We start from the raw sequence: 12,766 nt of genomic DNA on the forward strand, positions 1-12,766 counted from the left end.
GTTTTCTCTCTGATTTCCATACAAGCCAAGATAAGGGATTGTCGTATTCTTTATTCTTATTGATATGCATATCATTTGTTTCTGCTCTAACTTTTATTATTTGTTTCCTTCTACTTTTCTTCGATTTTTACCTAGTTTTTCAAGCTGTTAAGTCAGGTTGGTTATTTGAACTTTTACCTGTTTCATGTCATAAGAAATTATTTGTATGTAGGGTTTTGTTGCCTAATTTTAAGTTGAGTAGCTTGAGATTTTATGGATAAATTTCTATAAAGTAAAATTCAGTATTCTTTGAAGAACTGGTTTGGATATCAGAAAAAATAAAAATAAAAAGTCTTGCACTGTTGTTTTCCCCAGAATATTCTTATCATACCTAATCTCTAAGCGCTTACCTTGTCATCGAGAGAATTCTTGGCTAGAGGTTCTTTACATTCAGTTCATTCAGTTGAATATATAAATAAGTAATTCTACTCCCTTCTTGCCTGTAGAGTTTAATTTTAGAAATATGATATAAATTCTATGCTATTACACTTGTAGTTGAAGCTTGGTTTACCTCTTGCCATTTAAAGAAGTCTCTCTTTCTTTCTTGCCATTTTTATTAGTTTATTTTGATTTTGCTTTGTTTGAGTTAAATTTGTTTGGCACAGCCGAGCCTCCTGAATCTAAGCACCAGTCTCCTTACTGATACTGAGGAAATTCTCAGCAATTATATCTTTTCTCAGCTGTCTCGCTCCTGTCCTTCTGGAATTCCTCTGAGAAGTTTTTTCCTGTTAATATATACTAGATGTCTATTTTTTTAAATTATTATTAACCTCTTTTGTGTCACTTCTTTCTTTTCTTTTATATAATGTAGGAGTACTGCTATTTATTCAGCCATTGATTAAGCTGATTGAATTGGGCATGAACTCCACATTACCTTTTCTTTTTTTACACAGAATGTTAATTTTACTTTATTATTTTGTTTTTATTTCTCCCACCCCTTTTTTTGATTCACCGTGAGATACAGTTACAAAGCTTTCATATTTGAACTTTTGTCATACAATCATCAAACACACATCCCTTCACCAATGCACATTTTTCACCACCCAAATCCTCAGTATTCCCCCACCACACCCCCGTTCCAATCCTTCCCCTTCCTATGTGGCAGACAATTTCCCCCATACTCTCTCTACTTTGGTTACATTTGATATTTCGACACCAGTCTCACCACCACTGAAACCTCCCAAAAAGACAATGCTAGATGATTTGTTTTGTATTGCTTGTTATGGGTATAATATAATGTCCAGAAAATTCTGTGTAATTTTCTTCCTGGAGCTTTAGTTTATAATCTTTACGTCTTGGCCTTTGATGAGATTAGATGGCACCAGGCATTGGCTCATGGGTGTAACAGCCAAGCTATTGGAAAACTGGGGACCTGTGGGGGAGGAAGCCCAGTTTCAATCTGAGTGGGCTTGGAGATCTCAGTCACAGATTCCTGTGTACCTGGTTTTTCTGGATGGTCTGCTCTCCAGTGAGGTTTATCCCGTCTTGAGTGAGGCTCGTCCCTTCTTGGGAGAGGTCCTTTGAGCATGTGGAGAGTGGCCTTGAGCATGGCGGTGGTTGGGTTCTGGATGTTTTCAGCTGCCAGGGCTCTGCTTGAGGCACGGAGGGAAACACAACCCCCACGCCTCAGGTGCCCTGGTGAGGACAACCTTGAGTGGGGTCTGTACATTCTGCATTACTCTCTTCAGGGAGTTTTAGTTTATAATCTCTGGGTCTTTGCCATTGATGAGATTACATGGCGCCAGGGGGTGATTTGTGTGTGTGACTGCCAAGCTACTAGAAAACTGGGGCCTGGTGGGAAGGAGGTCCAGTCCCAATCCAAGCAGGCTTGGAGATCTCAGTCATGAGTTCCCACATACCTGGGTTTTCCTGTTGGTTCGCTCTCCAGTGATGTTCATTTTGTTTTGAGTGAGATTTATCCCCTCTTGGGAGAGGTATTCTGAGCCTGTGGAGAGTAGGCTTGAGCATGGCAGTGGTTGGGTTCTGGAGGTTTTTGACTGCAGGGGTTCTATTTGGGGTGGCGAGGGAGACTCAACCTGCCCCATTCCAAGGTGTCCTGGTGAGGACAGCCTGGTACAGGATCAGGACATTCTGTGGTGTTCTCTTCTGGAGCTTTAGTTTATAGTTTCTGGGTCTTGGCTGTTGATGAGATTGCATGGCGCTGGGGGCAGTCTGTGAGTGTGACTGTCAAGCTACTGGAAAACTGGGGACCTGGGCAGAGGAGGCCCAGTCCTGACCCAAGTGGACCTGGAGATCTCAGTCACAGGTTCCTGCCTATGTCCGCTCTACAGGTCCTAACTGAATCTCTTGATCTCTTTCAAGATTTATGGGTCTCTGAAATAAGGCCAATAAGTGAGCTTATATCACTGAGCCGGAGATGGTTTGTGGGTGTGCCTCCCACATGCCTAACTTTTAGCCATTTAATTTCTTGGTAAACTTGACCCCAAGTTGTTAGGGTCTTGCCAAAGGCACAACAGCAGTTTGGGGGTATCTAGAAGCCTGAAGACACCATCAGGTTGCTGGTGCACTCACCCCGCAGGTACAGGTTGACTTGCTGGTGGCACCATACCCCCTCACTTTTTTTAATGATGTTTCCTGCCTTGTCTTCCAGATCACTGATTTTATTTATGGTCCCTTCCATTATACTCTATGTCTGGATAATGAATTTTTAGATTTTTAATTTTAATAATTTACTTAACTAATGCCTTCAATTTTATCAAATATATCTTCAAAATTTTAAGCTAGTGCTTATTACATTAGCAATTTATGGCATCATTGGCTACAAGGTGATGGTTAGTTGGGTGTATTAGTTTGAGTGGTACTAAATCTAGAGCTATAAGAAACAAGGGTCAGGAACTAGTCAAGATTGTTGTTCAGTCCACATGGACTCTCCTAGTAAAACTATCAGTGGTGGCACTAGCATTTTTAAGATTTTTGGTATGACTAATTAATGGAGGGTCATTAAAAGAGGAGTCTGGAAGTCCGGGTTCATAGAAAATATGGTGGAAAGTTGGGTCTGGTGTGGGGGAATCAAGAAGCTAGGTCTGGTAAGAAGCTAGCACTGAGGTTCTCCAAACCTGTTAAGCATTGTTGTGAGTAGGCACTTAGGTCTGAGAGGCAGGAGGCAGGTGTTAGAGTATGAGATGGAATGAACGGTGAGGCCACACTCTACTTGCCGGGGGAAAAATATGAGAATATAAGGATAATTTTTTAAAATCTGTTATAGTGTCATGAAAAGTTTTAGTCAAGATAAATAGGAAATTTTTCTGTATGAGAAAAGCTTATAATAATTTTGTAAATAAGCTAATAAAGGAACACTATGAGTATCCCTGATACCTGTTCATAGTACAACTGTCTAGTATTCATAATTCTATAAGTACATCCAATTTTCTGGATGGTAGGGAAGAAAATTAAGTTATAGCACAAAAAAAGGAGTGTAATGAAGAATATATGGAGACATCTTAATTTCTTAATTTGTTTATAGATTCTGGATAAATAAGGTTTTTTTCAATATTTATGAGTTTAAGTTTAGAACACAAAATGCATGTATGAGATCTAAAGAGTCATAATTGCATAACTGGTGTAACAGTAATGATATCTTTGACCTTTGTTTTTCAAAATAAGACCATGATATTCACTAAGATACAATTTTAGATGTTATTTCTGTATTTTCATTTTATTAAAACATTTCCTAAGGCTAGCAAAAAACTTTTTATATTGTGTCTGTATGTTATTTTGCTTAACCAAATTAACCTTTATTCAAAAACAAATTTAAATTGGTAACCCTCTAAATTGTTTATTATACTAAGCAATTTAGGTTTCTAATGTAATCATGACTCAAAATGAAAATGCAGCAATGATCATTTTTATGACTTTTTGAATAGATTTAAAGAAGTTTAATCTCCAGTATAAAACAAAGGAAAAGAAGGCTTAATGTGAATTAATAGTTTTAGTTAAGCTTTGAATCCTTGGAGACAAGACTATAACTTTAACAATATTTACTTTTGGCTTTCATTATTCTTTCCTTGGTAAATTTAAGTTTGTTGTTAGAGACCAAAGGTTAATTTTCTCTGGCAATTGGTGTTTCCGATCTACCATATATAAGTGAGATCATATGGCATTTGCTCTCACTCTGAGTTATTTTGCTTATCATTGCATTTGCTATTTCCATCCAAGTTGTAGCAAAATATAAGAAACCAATTTTTATTGTAGTATGTATTAATTCAGTAACCAGAGAGGTAATCCAGGGGTTACTGTGATTGCCTAACATGTGACTGACACCTGTTTCATCTCTAGCACCACAAATCAACCCCCAAGTACTACTAGGAGTAGTCTTTAACTACAGGACAAGTAAGCCCAGAAGTGAGCACCATTAAGTGTGAACCATACACCACTCCCAAGAAAGTAGTATTGCACTATGATAGCTATTGCAAATTATTCATTTTTCTGTCATTGGGTATTTTTGTGGTTCACAGATTTTAGTTATTGGAAATAGCACTGCAGTAAAGCTAGATATATATGGCTTTTTGAATTAAATTTTATATTCTATTTTTGAAGTAAAAAACAGATTTTACTTGAAATTTTTGAGGAAGGTGAGAGAAGGGGAGAGAGAAAGAGAGACAGAGAGAAAGAGAGAGAGTGAGTGAGTGAGAAAGAGAGAGAGGGAGGGAGGGAGGAAGGAGCAAGAACACACTCGAGAAAACAAATGCTTCTACAGAATGGAACAAAAGCCCAGTTCTCAAGACAGGATATGCAGGTGACATGTGTACTCTGGCACAAAATGCACGAGGCAGAAATACATCTGCACAGGTAGCGCGTGAGCTCTGGGATATTTTTATGTTCTTGAGTTAGGTGCCAAGAAATAAAAGCACTGGATCTTATGATTGTTTAACTGTTATATTTTTTTCAGTTGTTACTTTGTATTCCATAGAGGCTAAACCAAACAACATTTCAGCCAACAGGGAATGAATTTTCTTTTTTCACCATATTGATAGTTTTCAGTCTTATTTGTATAAACGATTCTTGATCTGAGCTGATATCTCATTGTATTTTTGGTTTGTATTTCCCTAATCATTTATGATGAATGTTTTTCATATTCTTACTGATGTCTAATTTGAGAAGTGTCTTCAACTCTTTTCCCTAATTTCTTTTTCTTAAAAAAAAATATCTTATTGGGCTAAACTTATTGTAGAGCCAGTAAGACATTTGCCTTGGATGTATGTGGCCTATCGCGTTCAATCTCCGGCACCTGTGGGTCCCCAGAGCCTACCACAAGTGATGATCCCTGAGTGGAGACCCAGAGTAAGTTCTGAGCACAGACAGGTGTATGCTCTCCTTACCGCCCCCCCCCCAAAAAAAAACCTTTTGAACATTGAGTTTATTGGAGGTGGATTCTTGCTTGTTTGTTTTGGGGGCCACATCTCACAGTGGTAGAGCTCACTCTTTTTTTTTTTTTTTTGCTTTTTGGGTCACACCCGGCGATGCACAGGGGTTACTCCTGGCTTTGCACTCAGGAATTACTCCTGGAGGTGCTCAGGGGACCATATGGGATGCTGGGATTCAAACCCGGGTCGGCCGAGTGCAAGGCAAACGCCCTACCCGCTATGCTATCGCTCCAGCCCCCGATAGAGCTCACTCTTGAATCTGTGCTCAGAAATCATTCAGGCAGTGCTTGGCGGACCATATGTGTTACTGTGAATCAAAGCCAGTCAGACATAGGCAACTCAATTACCGTACTCTGTACGCTCTCTCTGTTCCTTATCATTGAGTTTTTGAGTGTTTTTCATATCTTGACTATTAGCTGATTGTCATATGTATGATGTTTGAATATTTTCTCCCATTTAGTAATGTTTCTCTTATATTTAATCATCACTTAGTTTGTGATGCATCAAAGTTTAAGTTAAGTGGACTATTAGTTTGTTATTGCTTTTGTTTTACTTTCCAGTATAAAGTAGTGATGTCTTCCATGGAAGATATCTCTCTGAAAGTTAATATGATAAAGAGTTTTTCTCAATTTGTATGTTACGTACTTTATTGATCGGAGGCCTGAAATACATTTTAAATTAACTTTTGCTTATAGAGGGGAAGAGGGGATCCAATCTAAGTTTTTCTTTTACATGTGGCTAACCAGGGATCTGAGTACCATTTCTTTTCCTAAATAATTATTTTATTAAAGACTGTGAATTACAAAATTATTCATACTTGGATTTTTGACATACAATGTCCCACCACGATTCTGCCACCAGTGTCAACTTCCATCCACAAGAGTTTTCTTTTATTTTTTCTTTTTCAGTCACACCTGGTGATACTCAGTGGTTACTCCTGGCTCTGCACGTAGGAATTGCTCCTGGTGGTGCTTGAAAGATGATATGGGATGTTGGGGATTGAACCCAGGTTGTCCACATGGAAGACAAATGCCCGGGACATTGTACTATTGCTTCGATCCCCAGTGTTCTCTTTTTCCTTTTGGTTATCTCTTTTTTCCCCATAATCTTTGCAGCTATTAATAATTTTTTAGATATGTAAAACATTGGTAGTTGCAAAAATGTGATATTCTATCATTTATATTCCACTTTTTTTTATTGAATCACTATGAGATAGACCCTTACAAAGCTGCTCATAGTTCGCTTTCAGTCATACAGTGTTCCACCCATCCCTCCACCAGTGTACATTTCCCAGCAACAGTGTCCCAAGTTTCCCTCCCATTACCCGCCTCCCAGCCCCAAGCCTGCCTCTCTGCTCTCTGCCTCTCTGGCAGACACTTCTCTCTCTCTCTCTCTCTCTCTCTCTCTCTCTGTGTTTGTGTGTGCGTGTGTTCCTCTTCTTGATGAGATATTTTCTCTTCATTATGTACTTTGGCATATATTAAAGTCCTTAAATCTATATTCTCAATTGTTCTTTATTTCTTATGTAGAAGTACATTATCTTGGAAGCCAGATAGATAGTACAGCGGGGAGGGCATTTACTTTGCATGTGATTGACCTGGGTTTGATTTCCAGCAACCCATATGATTCCCCAAGCTTGCAATGGGTGATCCCTGACTGCAGAGTAAGAAGTAAGCCTTGAGCACTGATGGGTGTGGATCAAAGGTCAGGCAGACCAGTATTACCTAAAGTTCACACCGGCTGGTGTCTGACGGTAGCTGTGGTGTTAATACTTACAAAATATATTTGAATTTTATGACTAATCAATTACACACTAAATAGACTACAGAAACACAAATATATTCTTTCACAAATTAGTGCGCGAATGTTAGAAATCAAGGTGTTATCAGGAATGCTCCTTTTCTCATGCTCTGACAGAGAAAACTTTTCTTTCTTTGGTCATTGATTTTAGTGGTTTTATACAAGCCCATGGATTATAAGCATATAATTCCAATGTCAGATATCATCTTCACTCATCATTCTTTTAGTTGCTTGTGTGTCTCTTTGGCTTCTAATAAGGATATTGTAAACTTGTAAAGGATTTTTAGTTCACTCTAAATCTTTAATGATGTTATATATGATAACATATTTTATCTTCCTAAAATCTATTTCAAAATTAAATCACATTCTGAGGTTCCAAGGACATTATTTTCAGGAACAAGTTATTAAATTCACTACACTAAACTATGTATATTAAAATATAAAGATCTCAGAGCTGCAGAGATAGATCAGTAGATATGAGTTTATGAATTTTAAAACAATAAATTATACTGAAACACAGGAGAGAGTTCTATACAATTTTACAACTTTTATTATTTTTGTATATAATCAGACTCATTTGAATGTTGTTGTTAGGTAATATTGCTAAGTATGTTTGGTATTCTGCCATACAGCATTTATGAACAATGAAACGAAAGCAATCCTTAATTCTCAACATCTGTTGTAGGAATATACATTCTAGAATAGGTAACTCATATGGAGACCACAATAAATCATGCAACAAATAACCCAGTAGGAATCCAAGAGTTGATAATCTATGGCTTTCAAGATCACATTTTCTTACTTTAACATAATCACTGAATAAAATAAGATTGAATTAAAGAATCAAATTGAACTATTCCAATTTCTGTAAGTTGATCCATGTTGATTCTCATTTCATTTCATTGAATTGCATTTTGTTGCTGAAAGTAGATTTGCTTCGTTAGGGGAAATACAAGTTCCCACATATTAATACCAAAATATTTATTTATTTTTTTATATTTGTTATAATTGTTTAATTTTCATACTTACAATTTATAAATTATCCCTGCATGTACTTCAAGTTGTTTTTTTTTTTAAATTTTTATTAAATCACCATGTGGAAAGTTACAAAGTTCTCAGGTTTATATGTCAGTTATACAATATTCAAACACCCATCCCTTCACCAGTGCCCATATTCCACCACCAGAAACCCCAGTATACCCCCCGCCCCCACCCCCTACCCCCTACTGTATAACTAATGAATTTCACTTCATTTTTTCTTTACCTTGATTACATTCCATAATTCAACACAAAACTCACTATAGTTGACATAACTCTCTCTCTCTCTCTCTTTTTTTTTCTCTTTTTTCTTTTCCCTTTTTTTTTTTCTTTTTCCCCCTCATCCCCCTTCCTGCGCCTCATAGTATGGTGTACGCCACGCCACGTCGGCCAGCGTGGGGCTTTTGCTTAGTTCACAGTCCAGAGGTGGCTGCTACATTAAAAACCTTCAATATTTTCAACAAAAACTTACTGTTATTATTTGGAGTTTCCCCCCCAAGTCAGACCTGTTCAAATGGAACCAATTCACATTGCTGACAATTACAAATGTTAAGTCGCGCGGACGCTGCAGCGTCCGCGCGGTTTTGGATTTCTGTATAAAGTCCAGGGAGAATTCTGCCAGAAATTACATAGCCCAGCTCACAGTCCCAGTGCATTGCTGTAAGAAGTCTCTGAATTCAAAGTCTTTAGGCGCAGAGGGTCCGATTCGCGCTCAGCGGCTCCGGGTTTATCTGGGCCGAGGGCGTGCCGGTTACGCCCCCTTCCCATGAGTTCCTGGGAGCCCCCAAAGTAAAATCCGAATACCTGTGGGTCTGGAATCAGAAGATGGCGCCGGCCACATGGTGCCGCCAGCCCGCCGCTTTCCATGCAGGAAGACAGGGTGGGGAGGAAAAAAAAATCCATCCCCAGCAGCACCGAGTTGTAGCCCAGTTTGGTGTCCCAATGCATTGCTCTCGGGTGCTGCGCTGGATGCCCGAATGTGTTACATCTTTGGAGTCAAAGTCTTTAAGTGCCGCAGAGGGTCCGATTCGCGCTCAGCGGCTCTGGGTTTATCTGGGCCCCCAAAATATTTATTACCTAGATTAATTCTTGGTAGATTTATGGAAATATGCTGACAGTATTCTTAGGAAAACACAACTTTAAAATAAATAGATATGCAACAAATTTATGCATGAGGTTGTAGCCACCAAGTTGACTCATCCACTGTCCCTCTCTTCAGATTCACAAAAAAATCTCCTAGTACATAAGACAAGCAATTTAAATTCATGGAAACACCAATTTCCCCAGCTGAGAACTCTGGGGTGAACAGAAGTCCAAGTCCCCACCTTGCTGAAATCCATGTAGATGCACCCACACCCCACTGCTGCTGCCTTGCCAATGGCTAAATTCACGGCTTCACCAAGAATCTCTGCAGACTTATACCAGTTCTACAGATCCTGAAGTTTCTGGATCACGCAAATGCAGATGCAGCCACACAATATCTCAAATTCCACAGTTCTGAAATTCCAGTAGGAACACACTAAATAATATGAGAACATAACATAAAAGCCAACTAAACTCAGCAAACAAGAACAATAACACAGAAGGTACAACTGGTGATGAACAGCTTAGTAAATGCTCAGAAAAAATCTTAACAACCTTGTGAAAATATATAAACATTTTCATAAATTTTCTTTTACTGAAGTATATTTTGATAATTCCTTTAGTCATTTGGTTGAAAGAAGCAATATAAATCAAACTACTGTGTGCCTTCTATAGGGGTAGGCTTGGGGATTTGCTGGGAAAATGGGGACAATGGTGGAAAAAAGGTCACTCAACTCAGGTGTTGGGATTGGTGTTGGAACATAAAATATTCATAACAATTATATCATGAACAAGTTTGTAAATTAGGGTGATTAAATAAAAGCAAAGCAAAAACAAACATATGAGATAACACTCATATGTATAATTTTATCACAATTATTATGCTTACATATATACATATATATTAACATATATATATGCAAATACACATATATACATGCATGTATATGTATACATATGTGTATATATACACACATTCATTGTAGTACTGTTTGTAGCAATGGAGATTAATAAACATCCTAAATATTGCAAATTATAGGTTGGTTGGATTCATAAGAATACAGGACAAAAACATACTATAAAATCAATAAAAGTTAGTTAATAAAATGTGTATTATTCTACAAATTATATTTTTTACTTTTGGTGAAGGTTTAATTATCTCAAAGCAATACAAAATATGTTCTTTGATTTGCTTAAAAATACAAAGAAATCGGGGGGGACAAAAAAATACAAAGAAATCTTGAATCTCAATAGATTAATATGTTAATGGTACATTATCTCAAATGGTAAGATATGATTTTAGAAGCATTTTCTCTTAAAATTTTTTAATTAAAAATCACATTTAAAACACAATAACTGGCAAAAAAGACAACCTAAAATGTGATGTTTTTATTTGGGTACAATTTCTCAATTTTTATTATGATTTTCAATTTTATGTCTTGATTTTTTTAAATAGTGTAAGCAATATATATTAAAATTATGTCTTGAAAACAATTAATTTTATAAAACTTAACTCTCTGTTTTCATGTCTTCTTGAATAAAAAGGATCAAATGTAACTATTAGAAATAAAGCATTTCCAGTGTTCACATGGGTCACTTATTAAATCATCCTTGGAGAAAAGCTAGCAAATTTTATGCCACATGACTGGGCACTATAATATTCCACTCTTTTTTATTCCTCAATGTTATATCATAGATTATTTTTAATGTTAAATTATTGCTGCACAAATAGTACCATAAAGATTTTGGCATTTATAATCATTTTACACGTGCTCCAAAGACATTTCTTTGTAGCATAGAGAGCTATTATGGATGTGATCATTTCAATATTAATTTATCAATATTGTACAATGCTAACTCATATCTTCATGTTTTTATGTATTTACTTTAATTTCTTTTATTTTTATTTTTATTTTACAAAGTAATTTGCAACATTTGATTACATTTAATATTCGGACAACAATCCCAAAACCATTACACCTTCCCACCATCATATTTTGGATGTTTCCATCCTGAACTCCAACTCCTGCCCCAAAGCAGAATCTAAGTAATTTATTTTGTATTGTATGTTATAAAAACCACTGAAAATGCTACAAAAAACTTTCCTTAGGGTAAAGAGTGTGAAGATTGTTATATTTCACACAGGGGCCATTAAGCCCTTTTATAAGAGATCACTAAGTTGTTAAGGTTTAGCCTTGTGTGTATATATATATATGTATATATATGATATATACAATATATTATATATATATTAGCTGGAGTGGACACCAGTAATGTCTCCATTGTGAGACTTGTTGTTATTGTTTTTGGCATATAGAATGCACCATGGGTAGCTTGCCAGGCTCTGCCGTGCAGGCGGGATACTCTTGATAGCTTGCCAGGTTCTCTGAGAGGGACAGAGGAATTGAACCAGGTTTGGCCGCGTGCAAGGCAAATGTCTTACCTGCTGTGCTATTGCTCCAGGGCCTTAAGGTTCCTGGGGAAAATACTCAGAGAAACGAACACTGCAGCTTTGTATGACCCTGGCGCCGTATAATCCCATCAACGGCTAAGATGCAGGGACTATAAAACCAAACTCCCAGAAGAGAGTGACACAGTCTCTTGCCCCCATGTCTGGCTGTCTTAACTGGGGCCCCTCGGAGGAGGGCGGGTTGAGTTTCCCACCCAGCCCTGAGCAGAGCCCTGGCAGCCGAAGAACTCTGGAACCCAGGCACAGCCATGCTCAAGGCCCCTGCCCCCATGCTCGGATGAGCCTCACACATGAAGGAACCAGCAGAGGAATACAGGTGTGTGGGACCCGGGGCTGAGGTCTCCAAGTCTGCCTGGATCAGGACTGGGCCTCTTCCACCCAGATCCCCCATTTTCCAGTGACTAGGCAGTCACACCCACAAACTGCCCCCAGCTCCATTAACGGCCAAGATCCAGACACTATAGAAACAAACTCCTGGAAGCCTGTAGCCATATTTGCGGCCACTTAACCTCTTGTAGCTTAGTTCTCCCTCTCAGAGAACCCAACGAGCTACTGAGAGTATCCTGCCTGCATGGCTTAGCCAGGCAAGGTCCCTTTGGCATATTTGATATGCCAAAAATAGTAACAATCATGGGTCTCATTCCCCTGAACCTGAAAGAGCCTCCAATGCGGCACCATTGGGAAGGACAAATAAAGAGAGGCTGCTAAAATCTCAGGGCTAGGACGAATGGAGACATTATTGGAGCCTGCTCAAGCAAATCAGTGAACAATGGGATGACAGTGATACAGTGATATATATCTCCGATGTCCTGATGTATCTATCACATATTCCAGAAGGGCAATGGAAAAAGCTATCCATGACTTCTACTCAGATCTCTTCGATTGCCATGTCCACCTGCCCACATACCAAATTCCACAGGATGGATATGTCGTTCCCAGCGTTCTAACTTCC

This window comes from Sorex araneus, chromosome X, assembly GCF_027595985.1.
Source record: "Sorex araneus isolate mSorAra2 chromosome X, mSorAra2.pri, whole genome shotgun sequence".
NCBI lineage: Eukaryota > Metazoa > Chordata > Mammalia > Eulipotyphla > Soricidae > Sorex > Sorex araneus.